At 42.2% G+C, this 19,349-nt stretch overlaps 1 long non-coding RNA gene across 2 annotated transcripts; it reads right to left on the bottom strand.

Moving 5' to 3' along the window:
* Window positions 1-621: 621 nt before the first annotated feature.
* Window positions 622-19,318, bottom strand: LOC125452016 (uncharacterized). Of its 2 annotated transcripts, none has more exons than XR_007247438.2 (4): window positions 19,199-19,318; window positions 3,995-4,115; window positions 1,965-2,064; window positions 622-1,162 (listed from the first exon to the last, which is right to left on the bottom strand). It is a non-coding gene; the product is annotated as an uncharacterized LOC125452016 (long non-coding RNA). The 2 variants fall into 2 exon arrangements; XR_009443114.1 differs by having other exon boundaries at window positions 1,965-2,061.
* Between the last annotated feature and the right edge of the window lie 31 nt (window positions 19,319-19,349).

The raw sequence follows: 19,349 nt of genomic DNA, 5'->3' as shown, positions 1-19,349 counted from the left end.
CCTTAGTGGCTGTTTTGCAATCATTCAAGTTTGGAATATACCCTATGACTTTCAGACAGATAGTGTTAGGATCTGTAGTGACTGACTTAATCATGTACCATAGGGTGCAGAGCTGGGCTGAGAAGTGGCAGATTGAGTTTAACCGTGAAAAGTATGAGGTGATTCATTTTGGAAGGACAAATTTGAAAGCAGAATACAGTGTTATCGGAAAGATTCTTGGCAGTGTGGAGGAGCAGAGGGATCTTGGGGTTCTTGTCCACAGTTCCCTGAAAGCTGCCACCCAGATGTATAGAGTTGTTAAGAAGGCGTATGGTGTGTTAGCTTTCATTAATGGAGGGATTAAGTTCAAGAGCTGTGAAGTTATGTTCCAGCTGTACAAAACCCTGGTTCGGCCCCATCCAAAGTATTGTGTCAAGTTCTGGTTGCCCCATTACAGGTCAGATGTGGAAGCGTCGGAAAAGGTGCAGAGGAGATTTACCAGGACATTGCCTAGAATGGAGGGAACATCTTACAAGGAAAGGTTGAGAGAGCTAGGGCTTTTCTGTTTAGAATGATGAAGGATGAGAGGTGACTTGATAGATGTGTATACAGTCATCAGAAGTATAAATATCATGGATCAGAACCCATCTCCAAATGTGATGCGTTTCAAGTGGACAAATGTCAGCCTGCTTGACATGGAGTGATGTAGTGGTGTGAGGTTAGGATTACCAACTGTCTAGGATTACCCTAGAAAATTCTGGAATTAAACATTAGTTGCTTGATACTTATCATCAGCCAAAGAAAGGAATTATAGGTGCAAAAAAAATGATGCTATTTATTTCCTTTTGAAGAGTTTAGTTGATTTAATTAGAAAAAAATGCATAATGGGGATAAAAGAAGCTGTTGCAGTAACAGTCAAGATTCATTCAACTGCACATTGAAGAATGTGATTGCTTTCCAATTGGTAAGTGAAATTGTAGGGCAGCTGTGTCAGTTGTCCGCTGACAGGAATGCTGGGTAGTTGAATGCTATGAAGAAACATCCAGAAATATGTCCATTTCAAGTTGGCGACATTTACTTCTTAAAATGCATTCACAGAATCTGAGTGCCACTGGCTATTTGTTGCCCATTCCAGTGTCCTTGAGAAGACGGTGGTGAGCTCTCTTCTTGAACCACTGTAGTCCTTTGGGTGTAAGTACACGAAAAAGACTTTCAGAATCTGAGAAAATTAGACTAAATACACTAGAGTTAACTGCATGCTATTCTTAATGCCCAATTTTGGACTCAGCAAAAAAAAACAGCAACTGTGATGATGGTGCTGAATTGGAGATTCAGAGGCTTGGAATGCTTTTGTCAGTTTCATGCAGGAATTACTCCATGTTCATTGTAACCTGTGATTTTATCTTATGAACCCCAAAAAGTACAGTATTGTTGACAGAATGGTGGAGGGAGTATAAAGAAAATTGGATTGTGAGGCCACAAGCATAAAGTGATTCAGGGAGACAACTACTTAAGAGGTACAAAGAGAGGAGACTCTGGTTTTGCAGAAGGCAGCCAATAGAGGGACATTTGTTGATGCATTTGGTGTTTTTCATATGCATGTATCTCAAATCTTAGCAGAAACATCACCAATGGCGTCTTTACAGGGTTCTCCAAATGTGATGACAAAAACAAAAAGGTCCAACAGCAGAACATCTGCATCTGCCTGACACCAGACTCCCAAAACATCTCCTTTACTCAAGAATTCAGTTGTGGCAGCAGATTCCCAGGATGATGGGCAAATGCTATAGCGATGTCTGTCTTAAACCATTTCTGAAGCAGTCAAACTTGCAAATCCCTGACTTGTAACTGACCAAAATACAGTAGGTTCATTTACTAGAGCACCAAACATTGCAAGATTTCCTGCAGAGGTGGACTGTAGATACAGGAGAAAACACTCAAACCTCCAAACAACTTATCTACTTGATCCTTGAAGTACCACCTACCTCTCATGTGGTAGAGTTTGCAGTTCATACAGCAGATTTGTCAGCTGTCTTAAAACTCACTAAACCAGTCGTAGCAAGTCATGTTCAAATAGAGGGGCTGCTTAAGAAAAAGGATAAGAGCAGTCGTTAACTTCCTTTTTTTTTTGTTGAATTAAAACCAAAAAAATCAGGAAAAAGTGTTTAAAATAAATCAGACTGCAGGATGTAAAAAATCAACATTTTCCAGGAGGCATGCCGTCAGATCCTCCAAAAAGTTAATGCATAAGGGAAGGTCATGGAGTAGTGGTAGTGTCACAGGACTAGTAATCAAGAACCATGGGTAATGTTGTGGGGACATGGACTTGAATCTTACATGACAGATGGTGAAATTTGATTTTGATTAAAATGCCAGACTAGTGGCAAATATGTATCTACTGTTTATTGCTATAAAAAAATCTACACTTTTTTTAATTGCAAAAATATACCTTTTTATGAATAACCTATGTCCATGGGTACCAAAGCAATTCTATTTATAGTTTTTGCATAAGGAAAAACAAATATTGGAATTTGACATTTTCTGCTGTGCAAAACACAACATTTCCTACTTATACAAGATGTGATTTACATATATGCAAAAAACTGTAACAGAATGTATGTAAATTGTGCTTTGTATAAGTAGGAAATGCCTTTGGTTTTGCACTGCAGAGAATGTCAAATTCCAATATTTATTTTTTTCTGTGCAAAAACTGTAACAATATAAGAAAAAAAATTGGAATTTAACATTCTCTGCAGTGCAAAACCAAAGGCATTTCCTACTTGTACAAGACAAGGTTTACATACATTTTGAGGTAAAGAGAGGTTCTGATAACAGAACAAACCCTCATTGTACTTTGGCAGAAAGATCTTAGACATTGGGTGGGAAATCTGTCATTCTTGAGGTCTCGCTTTACATGTGACTGAAGAGCTATGGCTATTTGGTTGAATTGTCACACTGGATATTTAGAGGTGAGCAATGAATGTTGGTCCAGTAAGTCATGCCTATAACTCATTAACAAATAGTAAAAATGGACAAAGTGCCTATTGGGGAAATCTACTTGCACCTCTTCTAAACATGGTGGGAGGTATCCATGAAGATTGAACAAATGAAGTTAAAATATGGTTTCTAATTTTATGGTTTATTAACATGCCAATTTAAAATAAAGGCCAAAAAAGGACCGTTAGCTGTGTTAATAAATTTATGGTAAAGATTTCACTGAAAGTTGTTCACAGATTTTTTTTCAGGCTTTTGAGGAGACCTGTTGTTCAGCATCTGATGCAGTGACCTACACATGTGTAGAAGGGCTGGTAACAGCAAAACTTCAAACAGATTAAAGAATCCTAATTTTCTTAAAGTCCAGAAGATTTGCTAAATGTTCAGGCATCAATCCCATTTGCAGCAGCAAAGGTTGCTCAGCCATGACCTGATAAGAAGGACCCAAACAACCTGCCTCCGGGATCACTGGGTTATTCTATTCTAGCTGAAGAGGCAGGAAGGCCCATCACCAACTCAAGGTTAACATGACTGGCAGAGTTCACTGTGACAGCAGTGAGTGCCCCTGAATAGGGAGCAAGTAGATCATGACCATTGAAATAAATGACTAAAGTTAATGATGAAAGAGATGAGACTGAAAGCATCTGAAGACTAGTATTTAATCTGAGTTCTCTCCTGGACAGCAGACACAATGAGAGACTGTTGCAATGACAGATCTGTGCCCACATTGATCCGAGATAACAAAGTGTGGAGCTGGATGAACACAGCAGGCCAAGCAGCATCTAAGGAGCACAAAAGCTGACGTTTTGGGCCTAGACCCTTCAGAAAATTTTTTGTGCTCCTAAGATGCTGCTTGGCCTGCTGTGTTAATCCAGCTCCACACTTTGTTATCTCAGATTCTCCAGCATCTGCAGTTCCCATTATCTCTGCCCACAATGATCCAAGTCTTGTTTTCACCATGTAAAGGCCGGGTTAGTTGTAACTATATCAGACCTCTGGCATATTTCCATTGTGCTCTTACCTCTTGTAAGCTGCTTACAGATGGAACCTTCAAGGGTCTGGTGACAAGTCTGCAGTTGCATTCTGTCCATTGGTGGATGGGTTCCCGACTGAGTGCACTGTCTATTTCCAGGGAAAGCAGCCTGAGGCGCAATCATATTTGCAAGTGAGATTGACACATGCTCTTAAGAAGTTTGTTGGTCACCTAGTATTTGCACACTTCCAAAAGAGCATGTAAATTTTTGAAGTCAGACATAACTTAAGACTGAAATCATGTTCAGAAAGTGAAAAACAAAATTGAGAAGGCAAAAGGGAATTCCAAACAAATTAAAACAGAAAAGTTATATTCTAATCATGACACTAATTACACTGCAGGAGTGAGATTCCACAAAATCATATTGAAATTGTATTTTCAAGTTGTTTGGAAGTAATTGTGACTGGTCACAACATTAAAAGACATTTTTTGAAATCTCCAGTGTGTAATTAAAAAGCAAGTACCTCAAACGTAATGCCTTAATGTAGATTTTAATGCATTGCCCAGTGAGGTGCTACTGTTGTAGATCCTGGGGTGGACTAAAATAACTTGGACACAACTTCTTGTTTTCTGTGTGCAACTGCAGTTGTGAATGGATTGGAAGTTCGTGTCCAAATTACTCCATAACAAGAATGAGCACATCATAATTCTCTTTGACAAAAAAGGCCTCTACGTTTGTTGTTTATGGGGCAAAGATGTCCAAATTGGACATTTGTTAGGCGTGAAATTTTCCAGAAAATGCGTGTGACAGATCACACCTACTGAAACCTACAATGCCAATGAGAAATCATTGCAGATTTAGGTGAATAATGAATATTGATCATGCTCAATAAAACAGATAAATGCCCAATGTCACAAGAGTTAAGTATTTGAGAGTGCATTTGTGGTATGTGTTTTACCGACGATCGTTTTTGGTCAAAAGGTGATTGAGTAATGTTGTCTCCTATTACTGCTCTAATGTCTGCCTCCCTCTGGCCGAGACTTTCCCAAACTTGGTTACCCAGCCTATACTGATATAACTAACCGCAGATAGGGTGCTCGTGTGAATGCTGTAGTCGGCTTTAGCGCCGGCATCCGGAGGGAATAATCAACAGCAATTCAATTGCCGGATTGCTATTCTGTAATCCTTGCTGGAAATGCATGCATTTCTTTCTGAATCCTCTGCCAAATCTCTATATTTTGGGAAGGTACACCTAAGAACCTTGTCCCACCCGTTCTCTTAAGTCTCTTGCCTAAAAATGAAAAGGCTTGTAAACAAATAATTCGGGCAATATTAATGTCACACAAATTGAACTATATAAAGTGTTTAATAATCCTATAGATTTTTTTTCGACAACACACGCGACCATATACAAACGTTCCAGAACTGTATGCTACGATTTGCTAGATATCTTAGTGAATATAAAGAACATAAAACTGAAGTCGTAAATGCATCATTGGTCCAGAGCTTTTGCTGCGTCTTACCGCTGGCTCACGCTATTGGGATCAATAATTCCCCAAGTCAGGTTGTTCTTCCACCTCACTAATACTTAGCGTTGAAGTTGTAATTATATTTTGCAAATAAGATTGGCATAACAGCATGAATATATTAATGTTAGGTCAGCATCGCCTCCGGAAGTCAGATGTTTACATTTCCACACTGAACGGAAAATCCAGGCAGGCTTGTAGAAGTCGTCTTCGCCAATTTGATATTCCCTCATGTACTGCAATGGAGCGATGCCGCTGGAGGAGTAGGTACACGGATGTGCAGTCGATACCAGTAAAAGGTAGCCTGTTTGTATTAAAATCACCTGTGCCAACAAGATAATGAATTTTTGAATGTGGGTGACTTCAGAACAGTACATCATGTAAGGAGCGTGGAGGAGGCTGTAAGTGCCTTTGCCAAAAACAAAATGAAATTGTGAGCTATCAGTAATCTTGAAGAAAGCTACCCAAAAGCAAGGAGAGGATGGATCTTGTCAAGTGATTCCTGAGCAGGCTGTCAAAAGTCATTTGGCAAAATGCCTCATCACCGGAACTTTCCAACTAGCACTGGCTGGTGGTGAGAAAGGCATTACCTTTGAGACTATGCCACTGCACTCTGCTCTTGAAGTGGCTGTAGGGGAGGGTTAGAGACTATCATCCATCGCTGCTGGAATGTGCCTTTGCAAAGGAATTCTGGAGAAAGATGCAGCAGTTTTTGTTGAGGTTCATCCTAAACAGCTCCATGACAGGGGACTTTGTGCTCTACAGTCTGTTCCCCAGGAGGCACCAAGACAAACATCAACTGCACCTGGAGGACCATCAACGTGGTGAAAGACCGCCTTTGGCCTGCCCAAAACTTGTTGGTCTTCCCGAACAAGGAGTTGACCCCAATCAAATGTTGCAGACTGGCAAAATCCCAAGGTCCAGGACTACGTGCTGAGGGATGCACTAAAGCTTGGGGCAGCTGCTGCCAAGGCAAAGTGTGGAGAAACCACTGTCTGAGGTCTTTCTGCCAAAGTCAAATGGGGGTCTGTTCAATTATCAGACCCACCTGGTACTTCCATTATATGTTACTATAATCTTACACAAGTAAGAGATGCCTTTGGTTTGTTTTTTGGATAGAGCTAAACTCCAATGTTTGTTTGTTTCTTCACGTGCTGCCATATAGAATTGAACTGTTTTAGTGACGGTATGTCAATATAATAAAGATATTTTTATGAATAAAGTATATTTTTGAAATAAAAATAAACCAAAAGGATTTAGCAAATTCTGTGATGTTGCTTTCCCCCATTATTATGCCAATTTCACACTGGAGCTCTCCATGGAGAACTTCTGACATTCAGCAAAGGCAGAGCAGACAACCAAATTGAGGAATTTTTGCAGGAAATCTGCAAATTCACTTTTTAATCATTTTGCAGAGTGTAGGATAACAATTAGGTCAAGCACAGAGTTAAAGGTAGAGATTAAGTTAATTTTACCTTTTATTTGTTGTAATATTAATTTTTGAAACATGGAATTTTTATATTGAAATATAAGGAACAACATTCTGTATTTCTAAGGTTCCGCGAGGTTGTTTATGAATAATTGCGACTTAGAACACTTGAGTTCATTCAAGAAGTTCTAACTTAATGCACTGTTTTTCCATTTTCAATAAAATTAGAGCTTAAAATAGTAAAGTAAATGTAAAATTACTAGTCCTGTGCTGATTGCACAGCAATGATGCAACAGTCTTATCATGTGAAGACAGGACAAGTGTCTCCAACAGAAACTTTAGGGTTTTCACATTTAGCCACACATATGCAGAGACCAGAATTTGTTATCATTAGTACATAATCTTGACAGGGAAAACTAGTTGTTGATTGCTAAGTACAAAAAGGCAAATTCCAGGTCCATTGTGGATTCTAATTTCCTTCTCAGCATTTAGCAATGAAGCTGTGGTTATTGTCACTAGATGTACTAACAAAAAACCTAAGTATATTCAGTAAATATTTTGCTTTTTATAAATTGTCTCTTTCCAAAGCAATAAACAAAATAGTATTTTTGACACTAATGGTCTATGTTTTTGCATGTTCATTTTTTCAAAACAGATTTGGATCTTTATCTTGAGAGATAATAGCAGTTGGAACAGGAGAAATGTGTGCATGTGGTTGTTAAGTGCTTTTTACCTCCAGCCCTACCACCCACCTCTTTATTGTGTCAGTTTAACTTAGTTTCATTTAGTGGCAAAGCATCAACACCAACCTCCATATGATGTGTAAGCCGGAGCCCATCTACTGTTATGAATGTTAGCAAGGAGAACCCAGGTGCCTCTTCACAAGACGAAAACGCAAAATCAGAGATAGCCATTCGTAAGGCATTTCTCTAATGTTCTGTGGTAACAAATCTCCTAATGTCTTGTTTTTCAGCAGTATTAGTATTGGCATGAAAGAAGTCCATGGACCACAAATGGGGAATGCTGCAAAGAACATGAGGGCATTGGAATGTGACAGTTGAATTTGCTGCTCATGAACTTTAGAGATAATAGCAGTCAACAAGGGAAATGTTCAGAGATAGTAGGAACTGCAGATGCTGGAGAATCTGAGATAACAAGGTGTTGAGCTGGATGAACATAGCAGGCCATTCAGCGTCAGAGGCGCAGGAAGGCTAATGTTTTGGGCCTAGACCCTTCTTCAGAAATGGGGGAGAGGGAGGGGGTTCTGAAATAAATAGGGAGAGAGAGAGGGAGGGGGATAGAAGATGTATAGAGGAGAAGATAGGTGGGGAGGAGACAGACCGGCCAAAGAGGCAGGGATGGTGCTAGTAAAGGTGAGTGTAGGTGGGAGGTTAGGGAGGGCAGACAGGTCAAGGGGGTGGAATGAGGTTAGTAGGTAGGAAATGGGATTGGGGCTTGAGGTGGGAGGAGGAGATGGGTGGGAGGAAGGACAGGTTAGGGAGGCGGGGACAAGCTGGACTGGTTTTGGGATGTGGTAGGGGAAGGGGAGATTTTGAAGCTTGTGAAGTCCAAATTGATACCATTGGGCTACAGGGTTCCCAAGCAGAATATGAGGTGCTGTTCCTGCAACCTTTGGGTGGCATCTTTGTGGGATTGCAGGAGGCTCAGGATGTCATCTGAGGAATGGGAGGGGCAGTTGAAATGGCTCGTGACTGGGAGGTGCAGTTGTTTATTGTGAACCGAGCGTAGGTGTTCTGCAAAGCAGTCCCCAAGCCTCCGTTTGGTTTCACACTGGAGGAGGCCACAACAGGAACAGTGGATACTACAGTATGCCACATTAGCAGATGTGCAGGTGAACAGCAGCTTGATGTGGAAAGTCTTCTTGGGGCCTGCAATGGGGGTGAGGGGGGAGGTATCGGGGCAGGTGTAGCATTCCTGCAGTTGCAAGAAAAAGTACCAGGTGTGGTGGGGTTGGAGGGGAGTGTGGAGCGGACAAGGGAATCCTGGAGAGGGTGGTCCCTCTGGAAGGCAGATAAAGGTGGGGAGGGAAAAATGTGGTGGTGGGGTCGGATTGCAGATGACGCAAGTGTCGGAGGTTGATGCATTGGATCCAGAGGTTGGTGGGGTGGTACACGAGGACTTCACAAGCTTCAAAATCTCCCCTCCCCTACTGCATCCCAAAACCAGCACAGCTTGTCCCCACCTCCCTAACCTGTCCTTCCTCCACCTATCCCCTGCTCCCTCCTCCAGCCCCACCCCTACCTCCTACTTACTAACCTCATCCCACCCCCTTGACCTGTCCATCCTCCCTGGACTGACCTATCTTCCCCCCTCCCCTCCTGTCCCCCATCTACACTCACCTTTACTGGCTCCATCCCCACCTCTTTGACCTGTCTGTCTCCTCTGCAGCTATCTTCACCTCTATCCATCTTCTGCCCCTCTCTCCCTGTTTATTATCAGAACCCCTTTCCCCTCACCCATTTTTGAAGAAGGGTCGAGGCCCGAAATATCAGCCTTCCTGCTCCTCTGATGCTGCTTGGCCTGCTATGTTCATCCAGCTCTACATCTTATTATCTCAAGGGAAATGTTCATGTGTGGTTGTCAAGTATGAACTCTGTAGGGTGAGTATAACTGTAAAAATGTCATACACCAACTTTATAGAAGCTTGGTGACACTCTATCTGCCATACTGTACAGTTTTGATCCCCTTACCCAATAAAAGATGTATTTGTCACAGAGGAGTACAATGGAGGTTCACCAGATTAATTCCTGGGATGGCAAGACTGCCCTGTGAGGAGACTGACCCTGTATTTGTGAGTGTTTAGAAGAATAAAAGGTGATGCCATTGAAACTTTTAAAGGGGTAGACAGTGTAAGAAGATGGTTCCCTTCCTTGTGGTGTTTAGAATCAGACAACACACTCTTAGAATAAGGGGCAAGTTATTTAGGACTGAGGAGAGGAGGAACTTCTTCATGTAGAGGGTAGTGAACCTTTTGAATTTTTTTTTACCCTGGAGGTATTTTGAAGCTTAGTCATTACATTTCTTCAATGCAGATACTGATTGATTTCTAGGGATCAAAGAAATCAAGGAATTTGGGAATATTACAAGGAAATTAAATTGAGGTATATGATTTTGAGTGGTGGAGCAGGTTTAACAGGCTGAATGGTTTATTCCTGCTTCTGTTCAATCATAGTGCTACTTACAATTGTACATATCACACCACTAAACTTTCACAGAGGCTACCTGGACATATTACCAACACAATTGCTGTTGCTGTGAAACAATAATTTTGTGAGGTATTACTGGAAGGAAATAGTCACGGGAAATTTGTTTAGCTAAAATAGTCGCTGGAATATTTTGAAAACGTAATAGGAAGAATTGATGAGGGCAACATTATTCATGTTGATTGTATACATGGATGTCCAAAAAGTGTTTGATACAATGCCCACAACACACTTGAGAATTTATAGCTAATGAAAGAAAATTCTAAATAACAATATGGATACAAAATTCAGAGTCCATATTGGCGACACCAAAATGGCCAGCAAAGGTGGCCACCACTTTCACAGGTGGCAATGATGTCAAACTGCCATGACGGAAGCTGCATTTTTGCATATGCATGTGATGTTGCTGCCTCCAAGAAACCCTTGTCACCCTCCCTTTGCTCACAGCACCAGGTCTTGCTCTTCTGTTCCCTGCCCTGCAGTCTCCTACTCCAGCTTTCGGCTCTGCTGTCCACAATCCACACTCTGTTTGGAATCCCTACCCCCAATCAGAGCTATGCTCTCCCGCCCCCTATGTTCACCTTCCTATCCTGCTGCCCTGATCTTGACTGTTCCTTCCCCTTCCACTCTCCCACTCTGCTAAGCCCTAACCCTCCATCCTTCTATTCCAACCCCTGATTGTTCACCCCCCACTTTCTTCCATTCCCTACTCTGTTTGCTTTCCCCCATTCCCAATTCTACTTATCAGTGAAGTCATTGTCCACGTTTCAGTACTGCCTATGAGTATGACCCCCTTCTGTTGCAGCACCAATAAATGCAGTGTACCACATTTGTGGAGTAACAAGAAACAGCAACATATGTTTTTTGAGTTGGAAGAATGTTTATGCTGGAATATCCCAGGTATCACTTTTGAAGCCCCTGTTTTCCTGATATATACTAATTTCCTGGACGTTGGCATATAGGGCATTATTTCATAATTTATTTCCTATTAAAAAAAATCTGATTCATTATGAATTGTGACGAGGAATGTTTACAATGTAAAAGTATATTGACAAGTTGGTTGAATGGCAGGTAGATAGCAAATGAAACTCCATATGGGAAAATGTGAAGTTGTTCAGTTTGTAAGGAAGATCGTGAAGAGGTAAAACAAAAGGTGCAGGAGCAGAGGAACATGTGTATATTTACATGATCCATTAAAGGTGACAGGATAGGTTGAGAACACAGTTAATAAAATATATAGTACCCTAGACTTCATTCATAGGAGCATAAAGCACAAGAATGAAGAGATTGGATTGAACTTGTATAAGATAGAAGTTCAGTCTCAGCATATTGCATCCTATTTTTGGCATTTCACTTTAGGAAGGTTGTGAAGGATTAAATGGGTGCAGAAAAAATGATTGAACATGGATGGTTCCAAGGATGTCAGACTTCATTTATATAGATTGACTAAGGGTGTTGGCACTGCTTTCCTTTTGAGAAGAAAGGGCTGAAAGGAGACTTAATAGAGATATTCAAATTTTTGAGAGGCAGAATTGATAGTGAGAAACAGCTCCCCATCATCAAAGGAGCAAGAATGAGAAAGCACATATTTAAAGTAATCGGCAAAAGAAGTGAAAGCAATATGAGGGGGAAAAAAAGCAAAATGCTGTGGATGCTGGAAATCTAAGGCAAATGCAGAGAATGCTGGAAAAACTCTTGATCTGGCCAGCATCTGCAAAGAAAGAAATAGAGTTATGATTCTTCAGTTTTGAAATGATATCAGGCTGAAAATGTTAACTCTGTTTCCTTCTCCAATATGAGAAAATACTTCTTGATGCAGTAGCTGATTAGTGTTTGGACGTTGGTTGAAGCTTTTAAAGTGAAAGCAGTTGTAGTTGTGATCAAAAATCTCCTAAATCTGAATCAGCAATTAGGGATGTGCTCAAAATTGTTGGAGGTATTTTCTTGTTTCTCCACTTTTTACAGTAATAGGCTGCAAACAATTTTATAAGAATGGTTGTTAATTTAAGGAAAGAATTTTAAAATTACTGAACGCCAAAATTCACTGATAAACAAATCCCACGAGGTCTTTAATAACGACTCAAGGCTTAACATTTCATCTGAAAAATATCTCAAACATTTTCCCTTTACAGTGTTAGCTATTTTCTTTGCAAATATGAAATACCTTTTATTTTAATAATAATTTTAATAAACATTAACCCATTAAATCCAACAGTTTTAATACAATACATTTCCACTGTGTACTTTCTTATATAAATCTGCTGCGCTATACAAGTAACTTAAATACATTGTTAAAAAGGCTCCACCCTAGGGATTTAACATAATGCCATTGGCACCCACTTTAGTCAATGGCGGTGGCTGCTGCTCCTCATACATTCTCACTGTTATTTACTTAAACCTTACCCTTAAGATTTATTGTTACTCTCTCACCAGATTGAAAATGCTAACTCTGCTTTCCCTCCACAGATTTTCTCTAGCAGTTTCAGATCTTCAGCACTGGTAGTTCTTTTGATTTACATTATTATTCTCCCAATTTTTTCCTCTCTCTCTGTCTCCCCCATTTTGCTTTTATAAACCTAGGAACTGGGTAGAGGTTTGTAAATTCACAAGGGGCACGGATAGGTTGAATAGACAAGGTCTTTTCCCCAGTATAGAGGAGTCCAAAACTAGAAGGCATAGGTTTAAGGTGAGAGGGAAAAGGTTTAAAAGGGGCCTAAGGGGTAACTTTTTCACACCGAGGGTGGTGCGTGTATGGAACGAGCTGCCAAAGAAAGTGGTGATACAGGTACAATTACAACATTTAAAAGGCATCTGGTTGGGTATATGAAAAGGATGGGTTTAGAGGGATATGGACCAAATGCAGGCAAATAGGTCTAGATTAATTTAGGATATCTGGTCGGCTTTGATGAGCTGGACTGAGTTGGACCGAAAGGTCTGTTTCCGTGCTGAACAACTCTGTGACTCTGACACTTCAGAACAGTACTAAATGTGCAATTTTGTTAACTGCATTTATTGTCACTGCAACTGCAGGGGATGAACTCTTGGCTTGTGTGGTGTTGCATCTGTTGGAGATGCTATTTTTGTACTAGAGGATACATTTTCTGCTCTCTCTGCTGGACTTAAAAGTTTCCATGGCACTGTTGCAAAGATTAAAGGAGCTCTCTCCAGTGTACTAACTGATATCTATGCAGCAGTCAAACAAAATTATCTGATCACCATGACATTTCTGTCTGGGAGTCTCCCATGTGCAAATTGCTGGGTATCTACTTTACAATAGCTCAAAAGTATTTGAATCTAAGGTGTTTGGAGATAACTGGAGGTTTGGATAAATGCAGAAGGGATATATTTGATTCGCTATGGGGTTGCTTTAGTTCAGTTGGCTGGATGGCTGATATAGGTGCTAACAGGGTGGGTTCAATTTCTACTACCAGCTGAGGTTGCAATGAAATTCTCCTTCTCTGACCCTCAGTTCTAATGAGTCCTAATGTCTGGAAAGATTATGGCTACTTCACCTTTATTCACCTGCAAATAATAACTTTCTCTTCTAACCTGTTGAGTTTTCTGCCATATTTTAATTAATAGTATCTTCAAAGTTTTGTTTTTTTTTTAAGTCGCTGTATCCCTGTAAATTCTTTAGAACTACTGTTGGGCCAAAAAGAAAATGCAATCAATCTATCTGATTCCAAAACACATCTGCTCAACAGGAAGGTAGGAAAAACATTCAAACAGCAAACGTACCTGTGAGACATCAATTTATAAACAATGTATAGGCAAAATTCAAAACAAACTGAATACTGGAGAAACTGGGTAGATCTGACAGCATCTGTGGGGAGAGAAACTGAATCAACATTTTGTGTCTGGTATTTGTTTTTCAGAGCAAACAACTGTTTCTCTCTCTACAGATGCTGCCAGAACTACTGAGTTTCTCCAGCATTCTGTGTTGTTTTGTAAATGTGAATTAGAACATAGAACATAGAACAGTACAGCACAGAACAGGCCCTTCAGCCCACAATGTTGTGCTGACCATTGATCCTCATGGATGCACCCTCAAATTTCTGTGACCATATGCATGTCCAGCAGTCTCTTAAATGACCCCAATGACCTTGCTTCCACAACTGCTGCTGGCAACGCATTCCATGCTCTCACAACTCTCTGCGTAAAGAACCTGCCTGAATTGGTTGGGCTGAATGTGTATATATTTTTTAAAAATTGTTCATGCAATGCAACCACTATTGACTAGGTCAGGTGGAAGGTGGGGCAAAAATCCCATCGGTTTTTGGACATACCCTAGACTTAAAACCCTCTGAAGACAGAAGTTGTAGAAATTACATTGGAGTAAATTCACTGAACTTTTGGGACTCCAGAAAGCATGGGCTAGAAAGGCTGGTTGGGACAGACTGGGGAAGATGCAAGCCCAGGGGCAAATGTCTGGAACAGGGGTTAGCTTGCAGAAACGAAAGAGACCCATTCACGTCCCAGCTTAAACAATGGAAGCCAGATTGTAAGAAACAAACAAAACTTCGGACCTTCTGGAGCCTACAGAGATACCATGCTATTTAATTTTCCAACCAGTGCTCAGGCACAGAAGTACTGAATGTTCCACACCATTGTGCTACGTTCAAACCTGTTCCACTTTTGGATGTAAAAACATTCACACCACTTTTCAAACCTGAACGAATATCAACCCAAGGGAAATACTGAGCGTTCCAAAACCATCAAAACCATTCACTTAATTGAAAAACCATTCACACCTATGCCATTAATCATGAAGTTCATTCAGACCCAACAGGAGGAGCAATAGCTCAACAGATTAGATGGAAGAGAAAGGGACCTGCAGTTGGGTACAGCTAAGCCCAGCTCTGGGCACTGTGATACCAGCAACATGCCCCGATTCCAACCCGGTGTGGGCTCTGAGGTAGGCTTTGCAAGGGGAGTTCGAGAGTCTGAGCAAGAAGTAGACCTTGCTCACGAAGGAGAGCAGCCTTCACAACAACTAAATACCAACAACTAACCACAAACCTCCACTAAATGCCTAAAGGCCACAGAAGGCATCCAGAGATACAAGACACTGACCAGGGCAACACCAGCAACATCCGCCACCATCAAAACCAACGACCCACTCAAAGATCACCAAGAAAAGAAAGAAAGCCCAAGGTACTGGTCTGGTCCAATGTGTCTAATCACCTCAGCGGTTATGGGGAGGTGATAGCCTAGTGGTATTACCGTTGGATTGTTAATCTAGAGACCCAGGTAACATTCTGGGGACCTGGTTCAAATCCATGGTAGTTGGTGAAATTTTAAATTCAATAAAAATATCTGGCTATGAAGACATTGCTCATTGTCAGGAAAAAAAACCCATCTGGTTCATTAGTGCCCTTTAGGAATGGAAACTTCCATCCTTACCTGATCTGGCCTACATGTGACTCCAGACCACAGCAATCACTCCAGGGACATGCCTAAGGTCACTGAGACCTTTTAAACCAGCTTGGCTAGTCTTAGATAGGGGAAAGTGGGATTCGGGGTTAATGATGTAGGGCACCCCTCAGGAAGGGAAGTGGCATAGGACTTCAGGTCAGCAGGTAATCTCTCCCTCTAGCATAGGTAACAGCCACCCTCTGTATCATATCTTCGCTGTGAAGCTTAACTGGAGGCCAAGTTAATTGGGAGACCAGTCTCAGTCAGAACAGGCAGGTCTTGATATTCACTTCAGTGATAATGGGAACTGCAGATGCTGGAGAATCCAAGATAACAAAGTGTGAAGCTGGATGAATGCAGTAGGCCAAGCAGCATCTCAGGAGCACAAAAGCTGACGTTTCGGGCCTAGACCCTTCATCAGAGAGGTGGATGGGGAGATGGTTCTGAAATAAATAGGGAGAGAGGGGGAGGTGGACCGAAGATGGAGGGAAAAGAAGATAGGTGGAGAGGAGTGTGGGTGGTGAGGTAGGGAGGGGATAGGTCAGTCTAGGGAGGACAGACAGGTCAAGGAGGTGGGGTGAGGTTAGTAGGTAGGAGATGGAGGTGCGGCTTGAGGTGGGAGGAAGGGATGGGTGAGAGGAAGAACAGGTTAGGGAGGTGGGGAGAGGCTGGGCTGGTTTTGGGATGCAGTGGAGGGAGGGGACGAGCTGGGCTGGTTTTGGGATGCAGTGGGGGGAGGGGAGATTTTGAAGCTTGTGAAGTCCACATTGACACCATTGGGCTGCAAGGTTCCCAAGCGGAATATGAGTTGCTGTTCCTGCAACCTTTGAGTGGCATCATTTGTGGCACTGCAGGAGGCCCATGATGGACATGTCGTCTGAGGAATGGGAGGGGGAGTTAAAATGGTTCGCGACTGGGAAGTCTGAGGAATGGGAGGGGGAGCGGAGGCTTGGGGACCGCTTTGCAGAACACCTCGGCTCGGTTCGCAATAAACAAATGCACCTCCCAGTCGCGAACCATTTTATCTCCCCCTCCCATTCCTCAGACGACATGTCCATCATGGATAATGGGAACTGCAGATGCTGGAGAATTCCAAGATAATAAAATGTGAGGCTGGATGAACACAGCAGGCCAAGCAGCATCTCAGGAGCACAAAAGCTGACGTTTCGGGCCTAGACCCATCATGGGCCTCCTGCAGTGCCACAATGATGCCACCCGAACGTTGCAGGAACAGCAACTCATATTCCGCTTGGGAACCCTGCAGCCCAATGGTATCAATGTGGACTTCACAAGCTTCAAAATCTCTCCTTCCCCCACTGCATCCCAAAACCAGCCCAGCTGGTCCCCGCCTCCCTAACCTGTTCTTCCTCTCACCTATCCCTTCTTTCCACCTCAAGCTGCACCTCTATTTCCTACCTACTAACCTCACCCGACCTCCTTGACCTGTCAGTCTTCCCTAGACTGACCTGTTCCCTCCCCACCCCCCCCACCCATCTTCTTTTCCCTCCATCTTCGGTCCGCCTCCCCCTGTCTCCCTATTTATTCCAGAACCCTCTCCCCATGCCCCTCTCTGATGAAGGGTCTAGGCCCGAAACGTCAGCTTTTGTGCTCCTGAGATGCTGCTTGGCCAGCTGTGTCATCCAGCTTCATATTCACTTTCTTGTTTTCTGTAAATGTATTCAATTTGCTGTTTTTCAATAACTTTTTTTTGGCTTCTGAAGCATCTGCCTTCTGTGTTTTCCATCACACTGCATTCCACTATATAAGCCCAGTGTCAGAACCAGGGGGCACTCTCTACACAGGACTGATTGCCCATCCCTAATTTCCCAGAGGGCAGGCAGTTAGGAGTTGCTTACGTTGCTGTGAATCTGGAGTCACAACTGGGCCAGCAGATATCCTGTGAAGTAGTGTTTTTTTTAAAAAAACTGTCAATTGACTGGTTTCATGGCTCCCGTGAAGCTAGCTCCACATTTCCAGTTTGGGTGAATTTAAGTTTCCCCATCGTAATAGGGTTTGACCTCACGTCCCTAGAACATTATGCTGGTGTACTAGATTGGGTAGAACGGTTAGCGGTGCTGTCGCAGTCCCAGGACCTGCGTTTGATTCCAGTTTTCGGTGACTGCCCATGTGGAGTTTGCGTGTCCCTTCCGTTTTTGTGTGGTTTTCCCGCTCACGCAGTCCAAGGACGTTCAGGTTAAGTGGATTAGCAATGCTAAATTGCCCAGTTGTGTCCCGACATGTGCAGGCTCGGTGAATTGGCCACGGTAAAATGAGCGGCTGCGAGGATAGCGTGGATGTTGTTCAGAGAGTCGGTGCAGACTCGATGGGCCGAATAGGGCTCTTCCCGCATTTGTAGGGATTCTATGCTCGTTAACTTTAGTGACATTACCAATCTGCTACCAAATCCCCTTTTTGCGTTTGAGACAGACTGTTCCTCTGGATTAGCTGCTGCGATACTTAGGCAAATTTAAATTCCTCATCAAGTATTATTCCTGCTGCCAATTAACAGCGATAGAGGTAGCGAGGTCCATAACTTCAAAAAAAAAGCAACAAAATTTTCCTTTCGTTAAACGGGTGTAAATTAACTGTCACTAAAGCGCACGCAAACTCCATATAACGGCTTCTTGTGGTGCAACACCACTGTCCCTACTTCTAAACCAACTGCTCCGGAGATATGTCATAATATTTCTGAATAGATTGGTTAGAAAATATGTCCACGGAAACTCCGTGGGAATTAAACGGTGATTACTATGAAAGTCTATCTTCTCATCAGTTGCGACAAACGCTGCACTACAGAAAGGAGCCACTAGGTGGGGTTGAAATTCGCTTAATCTATATTCATAAATGGTTATTTTAACACTATGAAACATGTGCTTATTTGGCTGAGCTCCTTATTGGATCAAAACACTAGTCTATGTAACTCCCACATCATGTACGAGAATAGAGATATCTAAGAAAACACTTTGCCTAAGTAACAAGGTTTACAGCTGGATGGGGCCTAGACCCTTTCCCGCTCCTCTGATGCTGCTTGGCCTGCTGTGTTCATCCAGCTCTACACCTTGTTATCTCAGATGCAGTTCCTACTATCTCTGAAACACATTTCCTAAGTATATATCAATCATTACTTCCAGCTCAGCGAGCGAACTTACATCCCGAGCCTCAACCTGAGCTACAAATCTTCTCAAAAATCCAGATCAATCATTACTTTCACAAATTTCGTGAGTTATTTTTATATTCGTTATAATTGCAAGCATGTCATAATTAGAAACAAAAAAATGACAAATACACTCTTTAGTTATGCAACAAGGGTAGAAGGATAGTGTAAAAGAATGGGCATAATAAAATTCCTGTGGTTAGGCTGTAGATCACTTTTAGTTTAAGTTTTATTTTGCCATGATTGCCTTTGTTGTAAGAGGAGCGCTGAAAACAGAAATACGAACAGGTATAGGGTAGAGCGAAGGAACAATATCTGTTAAGAGTTGAAAGCTGCGCCCCAGCAATACGCAGGGAGTAATCCCAAAAAATACACACAGAGCAAACCCCACACGGAACAAGTCCCAACAAGTACGCACAGGGAATAAACTCTACATGTACACAGAGCAACGCCCGAGATCCACTCAGAGGCAGCGGGCGAAAGACACAAAGCGGGAACGATACCTGAGATAAAAACACGGAGGAAGGAACACCCGAGTAACACAGACTGCAGCCACTGCTGATATCTAAGAGAGAAGTGAAAGAAAATAAAGGAACTGGATGCGTGTGGGAGCGAGGGGGAGACCAGCTGCTTCAGTGAGAACCACTGTAGAGG

This window comes from Stegostoma tigrinum, chromosome 1 (assembly GCF_030684315.1).
Source record: "Stegostoma tigrinum isolate sSteTig4 chromosome 1, sSteTig4.hap1, whole genome shotgun sequence".
Taxonomy (NCBI): Eukaryota; Metazoa; Chordata; class Chondrichthyes; order Orectolobiformes; family Stegostomatidae; genus Stegostoma; species Stegostoma tigrinum.
This window is presented reverse-complemented; position numbering and strand designations above follow the sequence as displayed.